At 41.6% G+C, this 19765-nt stretch overlaps 1 protein-coding gene and 1 long non-coding RNA gene across 3 annotated transcripts in view; one reads left to right on the forward strand and one right to left on the reverse strand.

Moving 5' to 3' along the window:
• Positions 1 to 19765, forward strand: part of LOC107119486 (translation initiation factor eIF-2B subunit gamma-like) — a 63446-nt gene that overhangs the window by 37949 nt on the left and 5732 nt on the right. The gene's annotated exons all lie outside the window — the stretch shown is intronic.
• LOC107119487 lies at positions 10706 to 17892 on the reverse strand. The gene is made up of 3 exons (XR_001482802.1): positions 17819 to 17892; positions 14561 to 14611; positions 10706 to 10782 (listed from the first exon to the last, which is right to left on the reverse strand). It is a non-coding gene; the product is annotated as an uncharacterized LOC107119487 (long non-coding RNA).

The following is a 19765-nucleotide window of genomic DNA, read 5'->3' on the forward strand; positions in this document are numbered from 1 at the left end:
TGTGATTGTTAACTTTGGAAATTCTGAATATTCTTGAACCTGACTTTTGAAAGTGTTTGTGATGTGAATGTGTTTGTGTGTGTATGCTGAGTATATATTATATATCATGTGGGGATCTACTGAAATTGTGCACAATCACTCTTTGTGGACCATTTTCAAACTGTAGAATCAGTTTCTGTGCTGTAGCAATGGCACAGAAGGGTGAGTATGAGGTCAGAGAAGTTATCCATGCTTGTTTGAACACAGTCTGAATGTTCTTTGCCACATGTTAGACATATGTTACTCATCAGTGGGTTATGGAACTCCATGACGCAAAGCAGACTGGAATGTTGAGTCAGTTAACACCCCTGTCCTGGTCGGAAATGTATTGACAAATGTAAGGAAATGGGATGGAGAAAAAATATTATATGAAGCACTGCAAGGGTAGCATAAGAAGTGTGGCTGCTTCTTCCTAAAGTCATTGAGTTCTGTTGTTCCACATTTAGTCCAAGTTCTTGCTCCAGCTTTCTTTACTGTTCAGTGAATCATGAAATTTGTGCTTTAATAGGGCATTTTCCAGCTAGGTACAGGGAAATACCTGTGTGATTTTTGCAAGCAACTAGTGATTCGTCTCTTTCCAAAGGAACCTTGGCTTTAACGAGCTGTTGCTGAAATCTCATCACTCAGTTCTCTGATGCATTGTATTTTGAAAGAATACAAAATTGAGCTCATTGTTTTCAAAATTAGCTCTGTTTGGTATTGATTGAATTATATAATACCAGTTTGCTACACATACTGTGCTGACTATTGAAGGAATGGTGCATGACTGACTGAACCATACACTGTGGCACAAACTGACACCAGCAAGTTGGGTGAAATACCTTAAGCTTTTTCGGGGCAAAGACCCAATATAAATATTTTAAATGAATAAAGCAAATTAAAATATTAGCAAGAAGCATTGTCTGCAGTTAGACTCTCCATCCTTGCTTCTGCCATTATCCTACTTGATGGCTGCCATCTTAATATTTCATGGAATTTTAATAGTCAGTTGTTATAATCCCGAAGTAATTTTTCCCCAGCAGTTAAATGTACTTCCACTGTAATGTGGAAGTGTTATAAGCCTTCACAGTTGCAGGATCCAGGAGAAGAGCCAAGAGCCTGGTTCTAAGCTAGTCAGTTTGAGCCCAAACCTACACTAAAATAGCCTGAGCATAAGGAAGAAAACATTTCTTGTGCCATCTCTCACTCCAAGGAGTTGCTGACTTAAGTTCTATAATCTATAAAGATTCCCTCAAATCTAGTCAGTAGCCATCACTAGTAAGGAATATTTGCCTAAATGGTGAGGTGCTGCTATGAGCTTGAAAGGAATGAATGCCGAAATCAGGATCAAGTGAAAGCAGAAGTCAAGTTTATTGAGAGGAATAGTACAAATACCTGGGCTAGGAAATCAGCAAATCTCAAGCAGTCGAAATATCAAGTATTCAGTGATATTACCCAAGGTTAGAAAGCCCACAAACACGCACTCTGGGCCTCCAAACTCTATGCATGATATTCCTTTCAAGAAGGGAGGAAGAGTACAAAGAGGTAGGAAGCACAAAGAGAGAGACAAAGCAGAGATGGCTATACTTTCTGATCCATGCTTGTGCTTGTGGAGGTCTAAATGCCGGGGGGCGGGGTGTCCAAGAAAATAATCAATCAAGGTGAAGTGAAGCAAATCCACATCTCAGTTCAGCAGCTCATAAGACAGTGATAGACTTAGGCTGGGAAAAATGCAAACCAGGTGGAGTATGCCAGGTCTTATATCAGTTTGGGTCAGACTGGCCCCAGTTGTATAACAAGCAGCAGAGTTCAAAAGCAAAATATGGTGTGGGAGTGTTCTTTTTAGGCTTGGAAAGAGGGGGAAGAGGGCAGGGTGGCGAATAGGCTATGTAATATAACTGGACAGTGGGAAAGGAGGAATGGTACAGATACCTGAGAGAAATTTCAGAGAAGGTTTTATAAAGGGAAGGGGTATGTCCAGAGACAGCCTTGATTCTCATCAGTAAAATAGGATTTTGGCAGGCAATTCAAATAATCTAAAGTGGATTGTTGTTGACAGCATATTACAGCTGGGAAAACCTTTCTTTGGAAGCTGCTAATGGAATAGGGTCCATTTGCGGCTAAACACAAGCAGATTAGTCACTGATGATCCTTGATTAACAGTCTGATGGCCAGACAGAGGATAAGGCTTCTCCCTGTAACACCCATTTTACTCCAGAGCATGATGGAATCAGGCAAGTTCATCTTCATGGCTTCTGTGCAGCCTTTTCCAAGACAAAATGGAAGAAAGCCAGCAGATGAAGCAGAAAACAGGGTTGCACTTACCTGTAACTTTTGTTCATTGAATGGTCTTCTGTGCAGTTCCACATAGGAGCACGCTTGCAGAGGCCTGCCGCAGAGATCTTTTCCAAAGCTCTCTAAGAAGGTTCAGGGTGCTCTCCGCGTCCCCTCACTAGAGATGTAAAATTTCCAGAAATTTTGAAGCTTGGAAAAAAACCCGTTTTTCCCACCAAAAAAAGGAAATTTTGGTGGAAATTGAAAAAAATGCTACGTTAGCATTTATTTTGTCTTTTCTAGATTGAAAGTCATTCTGTTACTTTAGGAACATTAAATATAACTATGGACATTTTGACTTGGCATGAAATTATCACAACTAGCATATTAAAAATATAGTGTATCCAAACAATTATTACAAACAGAATACCCACCCACATGCAAAAACAAAACTGAAACCTTTTTATTTTCTTCTGACAATAGGAAGAAATGCATCTTGTTCCTGTTGAACACCTTGTCTTAAAATATTTTATTCATCATGTTAAAATAAAACGTTCCATAATCAATTTTTTTCTTTTCTTTTCTTTTTTCAATTTTTCCAATTTTTCGGAAAAAAACAAAAAAGGCTTCAGGAAAAAAACGGAAAAACAGTGGGGGGGTTTTCGAATTTTTCCATTTTTTTTCGGGCCTTCACATCTCTACCCCTCACAGGACGGCTCATAAGAACATAAGAAAAGCCCCACTAGATCAGTCCATCTAGTCCAGCATCCTGTCTCACACAGTGGTCAACCAGTTCCTCTGGATAGCCAACAGTAGGGCATATAGGCTGAGGCCTTCCCCTGATGTTGCTTCCTGGCTCTAGGATTCAGATGATTAGTGCCTCTGTATGTGGAGGTTCCCCTCAGTCACCATGGGTAGTAACCATTTATAGATTTATCCTCCATTAATCTATCTAATTCCCTTTTAAAGCTGTTTATTCCTGTGGCCATCACTACATCCTCTGGCAGTGAATTCCACATTTTAATCACTCTCTGTGTAAAGTAGTACTTCCTTTTGTCCGTCCTGAACCTACTGCCCATCAGCTTCATTGGATACCCTCGTGTTCTAGTATTTGGGGAGAGGGAGAAAAAGTTTTCTCTGTCAACTGTCTCCACCCCATGCATAATTTTACAAACCACTATCATGTCCCCCCTTAGTTGTCTCCTTCCTAAACTGAAAAATCCCAGACTCTTCAGCCTTTCCTCATAGGGAAGGTGCTCCAACCCCCTAATCATCTTGGTTGCTCCTTCCAGCCCAGCCTGCACTCCTTCAGTCCTTTCTTCGCCACCGTGAAGATCGGAAATTTCACTCTCTTCTGCTACTTACATGCTGGTCTGTTTTACTGGCCTCTGTAAAGGCCAGGCTGCCCCCTCCCAGACCATCTCATGCTGGATGATGAGGGCCATACAGTTAGGCTACTCCATTTCCAAGTTTGACTGCCTACTCCACCTCAGAGCCCACTTGGCAGGGGTGTAGCCAGAAAATTTTGGGTGATGGAGCGTTGGGGCAGAGGAGCCAGGGGAAAGAGAGAGAGAGCTGCGAACCCGCATGCAGCAGAGGAAGAGGACTTGGCTTGGTGGCGGGGGCCTCACTGTGCCTTTGCCAAACCAGCCATGTGATCCGCCGTTATGTGACCTGGGCTGGTTCAGCTGGCACAGGCACAGAGAGGCCACCGCCGCCAAGCCGAGTCCTCTTCCTCTGCCGTGGGTGGGCTCACCACTTGCGGCTTGAGCAACATTTAAAAGGGGAGCTGAGTTCTTCCTCATGTAGTGGCTTCCTTACCTATATGAGTCGGAGAGGGGGGGAATCTCCGACTTTCTCTCTTTTGCATTTTGCAATTTTATTTTATTTTTTGCAATTGTATTTTATTTTTCATTTTAAAAAATCTATTTATTTTTTGTCTTGGAAAAGAGACTGTGCCCATGGTCATTTTGGAAACCCCACCTGCATCTTACATTTTTTAATTTTTTAAAATTTCTTTTACTTTTTTTAATTTTCCCCATGGGGCGGCGCTCATCCGTGGGGGGTATTGTCCCCAAATGCCCACCGTGGCTACAGGCCTGCTACTTAGCCAGGTCTCAATTATCTTTTGTTGCGTTCCTCAGCAGTATCCCCTTGGACAGCATCTGCAAGACAGCCACTTGGTCTTCCCCGTCAAATGCCCCCCGTGGCTATAGGCCTGCCACTCAGCCAGGTCTCAATTATCTTTTGTTGCGTTCCTCAGCAGTATCCCCTTGGACAGCATCTGCAAGACAGCCACTTGGTCTTCCCCGTCAAATGCCCCCCGTGGCTATAGGCCTGCCACTCAGCCAGGTCTCAATTATCTTTTGTGGCGTTCCTCAGCAATATCCCTTTCAAAGTTCATCAAGCACTACATAGTCAATGTTAACTCCAGACAAGATGCAGCTGGGGGGGAAGTGGTCCTTCAGTCCTTGTTTCACTGAGGATTTCATGCCCACCTCTTTCTGGTAAATGAGTTTGCTATTCTCCCATGTGGGACTGCACAGAAGTCACGAAGATGAAAACAGTGTTGCAGTTACCTGTAGCTGTTGTTCATTGAGTGGTCTTCTATATAGGCACAAGTCCCTCTCTCCTTTCCCTGCCCTGGGTTCCTTGTGCTCACGTGGTCTTTCTACGATGGCAACAAAAGGACTGAGGGAAGAAACACTTGCCCTGCCCCTTCACATGCTGGCTGGGCGGGAAGGAGCCAGCCCGTGAAGGGAGCGGGAGAGCGCTCTGAACCTTCTAGAGAACTTTGGAAAAGATCTCTGCGGCAGACCTGCATGAGAGTAGGCCCATGTGTGCCTGCACAGAAGACCACTTCATGAACAAGAGTTACAGGTAAGTGCAACCCTGTTTTCTGCTTCATCTGCTGGCTTTCTTCCATTTTGTCTTGGAAGTGTGCAGGAGCCTGTTTACTGGCCTCATGCAAAGACAACAGAAGTGGATCCTGACACCAAGAGGTGGTGGGGCATGAACAAAAGGGAGACATCTTAATAAGAGGGTGTCTCATCACCATCTCAGTATGTCCAAGACTGAAGTTTTCATCTTTCTTCCCACTCCTTACTGTCCTTATGTATTCTTCATATCCCTTGACAACATCACCGTTCACTTCTTGAAGCCTTTATCTTTGACTCTTTGATCTTTGCTCTGAATCATGTTGTCTCTTGCTTTACTACGTTGTAAAACCCTTTCCCTCCTCCTCCCTTAGCAAGAGCTCTGGTTCATGCTGTGGTCAGCTTGACTATTGGTCCTCCTCTCTGGCCTTTGTTCTCACCTTTTGACATTTATCATTTCTGTCCAGCACTCTGCCATTAAAATTATTAACCTCTCTCATTATTCCGATTATTTGACATTGTGCCTTAAATCCAGGCCCTCCGTGTCTTTGCTCTTGCCATAGCCTCTGCCTCTCCTACTGAAAACAAACCAAGGTTGTGATCACACACACTAAATAAATCCATTTTCAATCCACTTTCCAACTGGATTTTTACTGTGTGAACTGGCAAAATCCAATTCAAAAGTGCACTGAAAGTGGATTGAGTGGATTATTTAGTGTGTGTGATCACAGCCCAAGACTGTGTAAGACTGCATTTTTTTCTCATGTTTATCTGTTCCTCTGCCTTCCTCCTCTCCCTTTGTTATCCTCCTTGTCTTGAATTTTAGATTGTAAGCCTCTCAAGGCAGGAGCCTATCTTCTTGTGAAGTGCCTTACTCATTCATATAATATGTGAGATGTGTATACCATTATGTGCATTACAGATGCACATAAGGAAAAGCTACTGGGCACATGAAGGAGCTTTCAGTTTCCAAACTTTCTTCCTCAGCTCCCCCTGTGAACAATATGAATATTAATGTCCTTTCTCACAAGGTGGTTGTAATGATGAACAACAGAGACATTGTACAACTGCTTTCATAATGAAAAAGTGGAGTAGAATTTCTATACAAATTATTAATATAACAGTAGCAAAAGGACCATCTTTTTGGATGCTTTGTATAGCTTCCACTATACTTGTTAAACATGACACCATGCTTGTTAGGTAAGCTGCTTCTTGCTATGGCCAATTAAACTGAACATTGTTAAAAATCTGTAAACTCCCCACTTGAAAATTTGAGTCTTAGCCAGGTAGAACAGTAATAACACAAATCAGGCCAGGGTTGCTATAAATTTCACCTGGAACCTTGGTGGTGAAAAATGCCAATTTCTGTTTGCATTATTATTAATGCTATTTATGTAGGAAATGTCTCTCTGCATGCTTGAATATTTTTCAGAGGAATCTAGTTTTCAGTTCTTGCAATAGAATTGGTTAGGGCTGCACTTGGAAAATTGCACCCAAAGAGCAGCTTCCAGATAGAATGGCTAAAACCCCTTTGAGAACAGGGCCTCTTCAGACTACTTTTTTCTGCAGCCTTTGCTTTTAAGAGCACTTGAAAAATATTGTTTCTCAGGTAATGTCCTGCTCTGTGCTTGGTCTGTGTCTTAGCATTTCAGTGAGCACCTCTTTCCCAGGCCAAGCAGCTATTGAAAATTTTTAAAGCTTTTCAGGAAGGAAAGTATGTGAGCACATATTTAGCAGCACCAGACGCTATTGAAAGAATAATGGATTCTTCCCACATTCAACCCCATTCTTATCCTAATGGCCCAGACCACTGGATCTGAAGTTGTGTCAAAATTATTTTATTTCTGTGCTTTGGTCTTATTTTACACTCAACCCCTCAACCGAGGTTTTCTTAATGAGACCTTTACTTCTAGAATTTATATTTATGCATTTGGCAAACCCTGTTATCTGTTTTAAGTAGAGATTATTCTGTGGTCTTTACACTCTTAATAATTATTTACTGTCTCTCCATGCAGAAAAATTTGTTTATCTCCCTTATTGTTATTGAACTAATTGCATTGCTGTATAAAGGATGAGAATGGAAACATTTTTGGAGTATTCTTACAATTGCATGATTCATGTTGCAGAAAAGAGGTAACAGAGAACAAAAACCTAGCAAGCAATGAGTGCTTGGAATTCAGTACAAACTAGAAACAGAGGGCCAGGGAAATATCCATTAATTTTCTTCCCTGATTTCTCTACCTGTATGAAAGATGTCTCATCTTGCTACCACTAAAACTTTCCATCAGAAATTCAGCTGCTCCCTTGCTTTTGAAAACCCACTCAATTTACAAAATATGTTCTTTCTTTGCCAAAGAAATAATATGCCTGTGGGGTTATTGTAAGCAGTCATAGGTTTTTGCATATTTGATCTTCCAACCAACACTGGTTGCATTACAGAGTAGAGGCTAATTCACACTGCCTGCATTTGTATGGGCCTGAAGAAAAGGAATTGAACATTCCTTGTCAACATTTGAAGGAATGATCTTGAAACTTTGTAGACTTGTGTTTAAATGACCAGATATTGGAGGAAACATATGAGGAATCTCAAAACCTTAAGTATATTTTTGAAAGGGATTTTTATATCCAGACTTAGCAGTTCCAAGAGCCATCAGCTGTAGCTTGCCATCTAAAACATTCCTTTTAAAAAGTTAAGTTATAGAAACTTCTTACTTGGGTGGGGTGGAGCTGGCAAAGGCTCTTAGAGCTTCCCTTATAATCCTGTTTCCTGTAACCATTCTGTGCTTTCACAATGTCATCATGCATCTAAAATCATTATTAAGACAATGAAACAACGATGGAGATAGTGATACCTAATATGCAGGTGAAAGATTCGGTTGGCAGGTGAATCAGTTGTAATATTGGTATGCATTGGGTATTTACTGCAAGGTGTCTGAATAAAGCCATCTTGAAATAGATGATATAGGGGCATAGTGTCAGCACCTAACATGGCAGATGCTGTCTGAGTGAGCTCCATCCCTTCCCTTCCTCTCTCCCCCCCCCGCCGACAGGAGCCTGAACGCGCCCAGAGCATGGGCAAGACTAGCGGAGCATGGACGAAGATCGGAGATGCTGAAACACGCAATTTAAAAGACTTTTTCGGTTCTGAGACAACCGGTGGGGCAGGTAGGAGCCAACGGATCGATTCTAAAATGGCCGCCAAGGGCGGGAGCCAGCAACCCTCTCAAGCCAACCTTACAAAGCATGACCTTACTGAGCTCTTTCGAACATTTAGGACCGATATGCTGGTAGACATTAATGAAATGCTCAAGCCAATGACTGAGCAATTAGAATCACTGCAAAGCTCAATGCAGAAGGTCTCTCCGTCTGCAGAAATGGCGCTGGAGGCAGCTACCACAAATCAAGACGACATTAGAAAATTGTCTAATGAGTCCTGGGCTAAAGAAAGAATATTCATTCTGGAACATAAAACCAGAGAGTGTTTAGGGGCTTCCCAGAACAATCAGAAATGATCAATGGAAATAACCTCTTTTATTTCAAATTGGATTGCTAGTGCCTTACAGCTCAAAGAAGGGGTTGTCCCAATGATAGTTAGAGCTTATAGACTAGGCCCCCCCACTGCAGAACACCGCAATGGCCCTCGTGACATAATGGCTGAATTCCTTGACTTGCGTTCAAATAACCATATACTTAAGGAAGCCCAAACCAAAGGAAGATTTAAGTTGAACAATGAAGACATCCTGATATTTCCTGACATTCCTCCAGACGCCCTTCAGATTTATAGAGTTCTGAAACCCATCACGCAGCGACTGACAGACACTGGAATACGCTACAGATGGCTCCAAACAGATTATCTACAGGTCAAGCATCATGGAGCTCCTTACCTAGCTGATGATGACATTGACACTGAGACAGATTTACTCAGAGCTGTGGGGCTAGAAACCGCACAAGAAGCTCATTCATCTCTGTTGAACAAACGAAAGCAGGAATCCCTAGGGACCCTGCACCTCTGGAGTAAAATACCAATTAGGCTCAACATGTCTCTGTGAATTCAATTTCAATACTACTGGTAGTGTTTTTGCTAAGATGCTTTCATGTTACTTACTTTACTTAAGGCTCCTGTGGTTGCTAATACTATACCCAATTAAACCGTCAGGGGTGGGGAAGGGAGGGGGTAGGCTCAATCATGATACCCCCAAATGGCAAGAGGCGAGCATTCTGTTTTATTTTCGTTCTCATTTTTTCTCTAGTCCTGCAGAAGGGGCCATTAAAGCTCCATGTGGTTGCTTACCACACTCTAGGGGACTTTTTTGATAGAATTGTGGAGGGAGGGAAGGGAGGGGAAAGCATTTCTAATCTTGTATGGTTTACCCACTACCCCCCACAGGTCTAAGTCTTTGCTTAGAGGGAGGTTTGGGAAGGAGGGGGTGGGGAAGGGGTGAGACAGGTGAGCTATGGCACTTAATCTGGGTTCTACTTTTATTCACACATGAAGAAAGCATAAGGCAACGAATCTCTAAACACTGGTTTTGTACTGATAAAAAGTTAAGTATAATGTTGGTGGCAAATGAGGTATCAATGTGTTCTATATTTAAAGAGTTACTACTACTTCATCTAGTTCTATGGATTTATTCTGTTGTATTACTGGTTCAATGTTTTAACCTCTTTGAGATTATTTCGTATCTCCCATGTTATAGATTATGGCATTAGATTATGTAAAAAATTTAACCCTAAACTGTAGAGGATTAAATAACAAAGTCAAAGCTAAGTAAACTGCTGCAGACCTTAAAAAAACAAAGAATTAATGTAGCCTTTTTACAGGAAAGCCATATCAAGAAATACACTAAGGTGTTACCGCCTAGCTGGTTCCCTCTACAATATAGTGCAGGTGGCTTCACTAAGTCCAGAGGGGTGGCTATCCTGCTATCTAAGAATCTTAAATTTAGCACGAGGCAAGTGAAAAAGAAGTTAGTGGCAGATATATCTTTGTGCGAGGTAAAATGAATAATACAGACATCACTTTAGCGTTTATTTACGTGCCAAATCAAGGCCAATTGGTGTTTCTAAAGGAAACCTTAAACAAATTGCACCAATTCCGAAATGGGCCGCTGATCGTGGGAGGCGACTTCAATTATTTAATGGACAAGTGGATGGACAAATCTAATACTAAATCTCAGCAAAGCCACCCTACATCTCCACAAGCTCTACAAAAATTAATTGCAGACTACAATTTATCAGATATCTGGAGACTTCACAATGGCACAACTAGAGATTACACTTACTTTTTGCCAAAGTACCACATCTATACTAGACTAGACTATATTCTAATCTCTAAGGACTTAATCCCCAAAATTGACTCTACTGAAATTGGGATCCAGCGATGGTCCAACCACGCACCTGTGACGTGTGTACTCAATGAAGGAACCAACCCAAAGACAAAACCAAGATGGAGATTCAATAAAACTTTATTATACGAAGCAAAATTGACTAGCAAACTCATAATCGAAATTGCTAATTACTTTATTAACAACCAACACTGCGGAGTGCCCATAGAGACGGTGTGGGATGCGTCCAAAGCTGTAATCCGTGGAGCCTGCATTTCAATCCTTGCTGCCTACAATAAAGAAAAGAACCAGAAGAAATATGAATTAAGCCAAAGCATTTTACAATTAGAAAACCAACATTAAAAAACATGCAATCCCAGAATTTATATTAGATTATTGCAATTACGCAAGCAATTGGAATCTTTGGATCTCTACAATATGCGCAAGGATATGATCACGTGGAACCACACAAGAACCACTAAGGGGCCAAAAGTCCCACATCTTTTAGCATGGAAGCTAAAAAAACAACGCTCTGAGAGATACATTAACAACCTTTGGGACTTGCAAACACAAGGGAACCAGTTCTCATATCTTCCTACAAGCTACCTTCAAAATTTGGAATAAATATAGCAAATTTTTGGATCCACCATTTTCTCTTTTAACGAACATTGCAGGTCAACCAGCTAATTCAAATTCCTCCTTTTTGACTTGGAAGAGTCATAACTTATCAAGATTCATAGATGTTACTTCCAAAGACTTCCTTAAAGATAAGATAGTTTTAGAACAATATAACAATGTAAAACTGCCTTGGTACAAATATATTCAAGTACAGAATCTGTTAAATTCTAAAGAATTCAGAAAACTAAGGATAGCTCTTACTGAGTTTGAGAAGTTATTAGTTAACGAAACACACCCTATAAAAGGGCTAATCACTATTTACTCCATTATATCCAACATTAAAAAGTCTACTTTAATCCAGTACCAAAAGGCTTGGCATTTAGATCTTAAGCAAGAACTGAATGAGGATACTTGGTCTCAGATTTGGAGTACCTCTACTTACCTTTCACCTTCTCTAAACATCCAGCTAACAACATATAAATTAATCTCTAGATGGTACCTAACGCCAGTTCAACAGTCTCATTTATCCAAGGCAATACCACCTAGTTGCTGGAAGGGTTGTGGAGAGCGAGGCACATTTTTTCATGCATGGTGGACGTGCCCGTTCGCAGTTCAGTTTTGGGCTCAGATAGTAGCTGAAGTTAGTTCACTTTTAGAATTTCAAATCACTAAATCACCTACAGTGATTTTGTTGAATTTATGGGAAGATTGTATTTTACCTATGCCCAGGAATTAGCAGCAATTATGTTCACGGCTGCAAAACAATTTTTTACATCAAAATGGAAAGCAAAAGAGTTACCCTCTTTCCAAGCCTGGAGATGTAAGGTTTGGAATTATTTTGTTCTTGATAAAATTACCATGGAATTAGAATCTGGAAACTCTTCAAAACACAAGTCAAACTTTAGTAAAATATGGTTACCTTTCATTAAGAAAATGGTTGGATGTGATAGTGTTAAAAAAGTTAATATTATGCATCAGATGGAAACTAATGTTATACTTTCCTTTTGAAATGATGTTAATGTATACTGAATTTTAGCGTTGAAGTTTTGTTTCATGTTAAAGGTATTTTTTGTTATTATCCGTTGATAACATTTATCTTTTTGTACTGATTCAAACAGTTAAAATAAAATTAAAAAAAATACCTTTGGGATAAAGATGGACAGCTGAGGACCTCGACGAAAGTCATACTGCAAGTAATGGAAACATACTACTCATCTCTTTACACCTCCTCCTGCCCCTCCAAGCTTGATGTTGCAACCTACCTGAAGTCCAAATTTAAGATCCCCTAAATTACAGAGTAACACCGGGATCTATTGAATTCTCCAGTTATTACTGAAGAAATTGGAAAAGCTATCCAAAGCATGAAAACTAATAAAGCCCCCAGGCCTGATGGCTTTGTGGCTGAGTACTACAAGAAATTCACAGACACTCTACTCCAACCTATGAAGGAACTATTCAACTCAATCTTATCTTCTGGAACAATGCCCTCATCGCCAATGTCATTCTGCTGCCCCAAAAGGGGAAAGACACCACCGATCCTCATTCTTACAGACCAATCTCCTTGCTAAACTCAGATTACAAAATTTTTGTTTTAACCCTCACTGAACGACTCAAACAAATCATAGGATGTTATATTCACCCCAATCAAACTGGATTTGTCCCTTTAAGGGACATCACAGACAACATAAGAAAAACTCTTAATCTAATACAACATGGCCGCAAGCTAAAGGATCAAAATATGTTAGTGCTCTCATTAGATATTGAAAAGGCCTTCGATATGGTAGAGTTTTCATTTCTCATGGCCACCACGACATATGCAATTTGGTGACACCTTTTTGAAGGCAAGTTTGGCAATCTACTCTACGCCAACCACTAAACTGTTAATCAATGAGAAACATCACAAGAGATCGCTCTACATCGTGGTACAAGACAAGGGTGTCCGCTCTTGCCGTTAATGTTCGCTATTACTATGGAGCATCTAGCATGTGACCCGCGTACCAACCCTAAAATTAGTGACATCAAAGTTAAGGAGAAGAACTTCAAACTCATCCTTTTTGCTGACGACCTCATGCTCTACATTTCTAGGCCTCTAAACTCTCTGAAAGAAATTTATGCTGCCCTGTCCATGTTTGGGAAAGTATCAAGGTTACAGGTCAGTCAATCTAAATCCATATTATATCCCATAAGTCTAAATGAAGAAACGATGAACCAAATAAAAAAATACTATGCCTTTCAATGGATCAAAACAATCTGGCACTATCTTGGAGTCAAGATCCCCTTGGATCTAGCAGAATTGCTAAAGTATAACCATATTGCCATCAATGGGGAAGTAAAAAATCTTGTTTAAAAAATGGGATTATAGACCACTGTCCTGGACAGAGAGACTCCAAATCATCAAATCCTTTGTACTCCTGAAGTTCTTATATTGTTTTCGAGCCCTTCCAGTTCAAATACCGTGCTCAACTATAGTGAAATGGCAACACACACTCAGTGCATTTTTATGGAACTTTAAATGCCCCCGAATCAGTTTTGTGACCCTACGTTGTCCAACAAGAAGAGGAGGTATCGCTATTCCTGACTTATTTATTTACTACTCTGCCACACTGCTATCTAACCTGGTTAGACCATACCATAACAGCAGTAAACTCAACTGGGCATATATTGACGAACATTCGCTTTCAACACCAATCTTTCAAGGAACTGCTGTGGTCTGATACACCTAGCAAAGTAAGCAAAAAACAAGGGAACCCTTTCTTAATAGCTACATTATCGGCATGGTATAGTAATCGTTATAAGTTGTGTAATGTAAGGTCCCTTTTAAGCACTTTTACCATCCGAAACTGGTTCCTACCTGCAAAAGAAGCCCTATCTTTTCAAACATGGAAAACAGTCGACTTAACTGGACTTATTGATATTACTAACAAAGGAGGGATAGCACTCAAACTTGAACTAGAAAAGAAATACAAGGCTAGCTTACCCTGGTTTGAGTACCTCCAGCTCCAGCATCTGATAGGGCACCCTGAGATATGTTAAATTTGAAAAAACTGCTATTAGCCTTTGAACGTCTCTTACTCAACAACAAAATGGTAAAGGGACTTATAGCACTAGTTTATAAAATTCTAAACTTGGACTCGCAAGTTATATTCCTATCAACATGCATGGCATAAAGACACTCAGCTATTACAGACTAACAATGGGAGACAATATGGGCAGCTCACACTAAAATCTCTAAGTCTTTAATAATCAGTACAGCTGCACTGAAGGTACTACTAAGATGGTACTTGACTCCTGCCAAGCTCTCGCACATGTTCTCTCAAGCTTCACCTCTCTGCTGAAAGGAATGCAGGCTAAAAGCCACTTTTTACCACAACTGGTGGGAATGTGAATGCATCAAACAATTCTGGATTACAATCTTAATTCATATACATGATATAACAGGCTATGATTTACCTTTGGATCCCGAGGTGATCTTGCTGGGTCTCTGGCCGGAGGATAAGCCACCTGCAATAAGAAGGGAGCCGATCAGCGTTGTTTTGACTGTGGCTAAAGCAGCAATTGCTCACTCCTGGAAAAATACTAAGCGACCTACAGTCAATCAGTGGTATGCTATAATATGGGAATACTCTTTATTAGAGAAATGTGTAGTATATTTTGATTCTAGTCGTAATGAGAGAGAGCTTTATAATCCATTAGAAAAATGGTCTATATTTTTAGAGAAACTTGACTCTGATAAAATACAAGGAGACTGCATCTTATTAGCCGATAGTAACACCGTTCTCAATCATAATGGTTAATATAACACTGTTTGCATTTCTTTATCCTCCAATGCCACCTGTAGATTTGCAGTTGAAGTGTTTACCTTTATCTGAACTTTAGGATCAACCTACCAATAAGCGTAAGATACTATATAATTTTCATTTGCTGTAGCTCAGAATGTTGATCTCAATTATTCTGTATTACTTAACTTTGAAAATCAATAAAATTATATTAAAAAATGAAATAGATGGTATATTTATATTGATTATTTTAATTGTAAGCCATTTCAAGAGGACTCTGATGAGGTAGCATAGAAATTCTCTAAATAACAATCAGTTACATAGCCTTCTACATATTCAGCTTTGTCTCATCCAAGAATAGCTTAAGTGGGACACAGAAGTGCCAAAACAAAAATTTGCAAGCAACACTTTGCATCCTTAGGAAAATGTGCAAGTTGTTGTTTTGACTGTTACCCAGGGGAAAGTGCATACACTCTTCCCTGCTGTTGTATAATGTTTGAAGTAACTGAAAGAAGTAATGTTTGGTTAGCAGAGTCAGAGGGCAGTTCTGTGAGCTTCTTCGACCTAGAGATGCCTTTACTCCTTTGGGATTTTCCCCCTTTACTTAATATGAGTTTTATTCCCACCTTCCTTTTGGTAGTAAATTTCGTTTCCCTCTGTGCTAGCCTGTGTTTCATATGCTGTTTGATGGAAGCAGCTGTATATATGAGAGAGGAACTGATGGGGTTAGGAACCATGTATGCAGGTTAGGTTCTGGAGTCTTAAGTGACTTCCTAATATGGTCCTTGTTTCTAAATAGACATTTCTCACTGGTTTATCCAGTTGCTTTGGTGGTCTGTCTGTTCCAGGGGTGGTCAAACTTCCTTCATGGAAGAGCCACATAGACTAAATGCCAGATGCCCAAGAGCCACAAGGTGACATCAAAGGAAGAGGCGGGTGGGGGGAGTGGCCTGAAAGTGACATCACAGGAAGGGGTGGGGTTTGTTTATTTATTTATTTTATTACATTTATACCCCGCCCTCCCCGCGAATGGGCTCACCAGGGATGAAGCTTAGGAAGTGCCATCACCTGACCTTTGACCTGGAAGTGACATCACAGGACATGACATCACAAAGTGATGTCACATCCTTGCTAGGCGCCACCCTTGTGGTTTGCCTAGGGGTGGTTTGCCATTGCCTGCCTCTGTGTAGTGACCCTGGACTTCCTCGGTGGTCTCCCATCTAAGTACTAACCAGGGCTGACGCTGGTTAGCTTCCAAGATCTGAAAAGATTGGGCTAGCCTGGGCCATCCAGGTCAAGACAAGCGATGAACATATGTGGTTTGCCATTGCCTGCCTCTGTGTAGCAACCCTGGACTTCCTTCGTGGTCTCCCATTCAAGTACTAACAAGACCTCCCTGCTTAGCTTCTGAGATCTGATGAGATCAGGCTAGCCTGGACCAGCCAGCTCAGGATGGAGACAAACAAGTATGCAGGATTCTGCAAGATTCCATTCTGACCCCTTGTGCATGAAACAACTGGGGGAGTTTTGACAGGAGTTGAACTTCATTGTCACTACTGTACACACGCCATTCATAGTAAGACTTTCAAGTATTTCCTGTATTTTATCTGATGCCATTACTGTTTGTGGCTTACTGCTTATTGATAAAATTTGTTCCTTGGGGTACATGACTGTTCTGTGATGTTTCCAGCTTTTACTACAAAAAGAGCCAACTCTTCATGAGTTTAATAAATTATCCAATTGAAAGTTGGTTTGATAAGGAAGGGCTATTTCACAAACATCTAAGCATGTTGCACAACATCACACGTTGTTTGATTCCCCACTCCTCCACATGAAGCCAGATGGGTGACCTTGGGTTGGTCACAGTTCTCTCAGAGCTCTCTCAGCCCAAACTGCCTCACAGGGTGTCTGTTGTAGGGAGAGGGAGGGAAGGTGATTGTAAGGTGCTCTGAGACTACTTCAGGTAGTGAAGAGCGGGGTATTAAAACAAACTCACAAACTCAAGTATTTCTTTGCTTTTCATTGAAATCATGGGCACTCATCAGGGCTCAGAAAGCAGTGCAAGTACCCCCCACCCCCAAAGGCTGATTTTTAAGGCTTTAGGGAACTGTGCAGTCCCTGACCAAGCTCATGAGACTTGATAGCAAGGAAGTTACACATTCCCTTGCTTATCTGATAGGATGAGTAGAGGGAGACTGTTCTACTACCAAAAGGTTTGACAGAGTCCCAAATGCATTCATTCTACTCTATCAAAATCCCATCATGGATTGCCAAACACAAAAAAAGATTTCTCTAATTTGCTTCAGACCAAACTCAAGGATATAAAGGTGATTTAACTGCATGTGTCATTTGTAGCATATGAAGTGGGCTGTTCTAGGAAGCCATTATCTCCAGGCTTCCAGCAGTCACTGGCTGACTGCACTGGCTGTACTCAAGGAAGGTGAGGCAGCTTTCTAGATCTCTCTGAGGGATGTGTTACTACAGACTGCTTACTACAGCTGGTGTTGCCAGCAGGCAGTAAAAACTGCACTTCCTCTCCGCCCCCCCCCCCACATTCCCTGCCAGCCTCACTGGAGCCCCAGGCTGCAGGTGAGCTAAGCTTGCTCCTACCCCCCACGCTTGCTCCTCCCCCCCACCACCAAACAAGCCCTGCTACTTACCCAGAGCAGTTCAGCCACACATGGCCACCCCAAGCCAGCAAGCCAGCCAGGTGGCTGGCTGGCTGGCTTGGGGAGGCTGTGGGCGAGCTGAGCATACTCCAACCCCCCCTCGCCAAACAAACCCTGCCACCCACTCCGAAGCAGCTCAGCAGCGTGCGGCCGCCTCAAGCTGGCTGGCTGGCTGGCTTGGGGAGGCTGTGAGTGAGCTGAGCACGCTCCAAAAACCCCACCACCCACCGCCGAGGCAGAGAAGACTGCCCCCCACCATTTACCTTTTGGGTGGCGGTGATGATAAGATGAGACAACACACACAGCTCCCAGCAGCCTGACAGAGCAGGGTTTAGGACTCAACAGGTTCAAAGAGCCATCTATGGCTCTTTGAAAGCTGGGGGAGCACGGGGGGGGGAGGAAGGCTTCGCGAGCCGCAGAAGAGGGCTCCAAGAGCTGCATGCGGCTCATGAGCCACAGTTTAGCCATGCCTGGTCTGTTCTAATCTTTATGAAATGTTCAGGGTCTTCTGCATTAGATTTGGAATTGGGAAGTATGATGCATACTTTTAGAGGTGTAGGTACTCCTGTCTTAACTTGTCAGATCTTTCTCCATACTTTCTGAACTTGTGTGCCAATTTTTTCTTCTTTATATTCTCGTGGCTATGGCTGCTTCAGTTTTCTGATGCTAAAAGATGAATACCACAAATAATTATAATACTGCTACTACTACTAAGGATCAGATGAATACTCAGATGATCTACCTTAAAAAAAATCCCAAGGAGAGGTTACAGCACAATTCCTTCTTCTTTTTTTAACTACATATGGCAAAATAATAGTTCCTGTTTAAAAACCTGAATTTTCAGGCTCGGCTCAAGCAATTCAGTGTTTGTCAAAGCCTCCGAAACATCCAAATGTATTACTCACTGGTTTATTATATACAAGTATGTTCCATGCTAGTGTTAATATAATTAATACAATGTGTGTATAATCTCCTCTTGAATTACTCTTGCATGTGCTGAATGTTCACAATAAAACTTCAAAGATGCTGAGTGAAAAACAACAGTACTGCCCAAAAATTGGTAGCACTTGATATATGCCTAGCCAGCTTTATGTTTCATTGTCGTTTGAATGGATGGTATTTTCAGTGGGTGCCTTAAACGCAAGGGCTTGGGTCCTATGGTGCTGTTCTGTCAGTGCAGCAGCAGCAGCTCCTCCAATGGAACTTTCCATGTACAGAAAAGGGAGGATGATTTTTGCTGAGTCTCTCCTACTGCTGTAGAGCATCAGATCCCCCAGCCCAAAGGAGCATGAGTCTAGCAGGCAAATAAGGCTACAGTGAGAGGTTGGCATCATAAGGTATCTCAAAATGCAAAACCAGACATACTGTTGAGTCAGAGTGAATCAAAAGGCAAGCATGTTACAGTGACTGGGCCATCAGGCAAGGAGGTCCCTAATTTGCCTGCTTGCTTCACCATGGGAGGAGGTAGGGAGTGAGTTCAAACCTCCTGTTGAAGTTGTACATACCCCCATAGTTGTTTATGTATTGAGGTAACATTGGTGGTATCATGCTTGTACTAATCCCATTACTGACATTCTGTCACATGTAAACCATAATAATATTGGACCTCTTCCCTTGATATTTGTACATTAGACGTTTGAAATTAGGCCTTCATGACACCACAGTAAAACAAAATCTGAGACCATCCTTGTCTGCCTCTGCTTTGCACGAGTGTCTGTCTTCACTAAGTAATGTGTGATCTGCCCTATTAAAATATTTACAGTAAGTCTGACAATCCAGCCTAGTCCCATATCCAGTTCTGAATAAGGCTGTGGTTAGAAGAGAGAGATTGGTACAGTACAGTTAATACATCACTAAATAACATGGGTTGGATCCACAAAAATGTGAGAAGAGTGCACCTGACTGAGTGGGATCTTTGCCATCTTCCCCTTCTTGCTGCAGATCCTGAATCGCCCAAAAGCCACCCCTGAATTTTTGGGAACATGTGAATAGCATGATGTGCAGTGTAAGGGGAAGATGGATTTGGCAGAAATGAGACCCCTTTGTGTCGGTTAGTAGAAATGCCATTCTCCTTGTAGGGTGCAGGGTGAGAGGTTGGTACATGATAGTTTCTTTCTGTCAAATGTACACCACCCTTCTTCCAGGGAGCTCAGGGGGGCATCTGTTATGTTTCCCTTCTTCATGTTATCACAACAAACCTGTGAGGTGGG

Source organism: Gekko japonicus, unplaced genomic scaffold, assembly GCF_001447785.1.
Source record: "Gekko japonicus isolate JY-2015 unplaced genomic scaffold, Gekko_japonicus_V1.1 scaffold75, whole genome shotgun sequence".
Classification (NCBI taxonomy): domain Eukaryota; kingdom Metazoa; phylum Chordata; class Lepidosauria; order Squamata; family Gekkonidae; genus Gekko; species Gekko japonicus.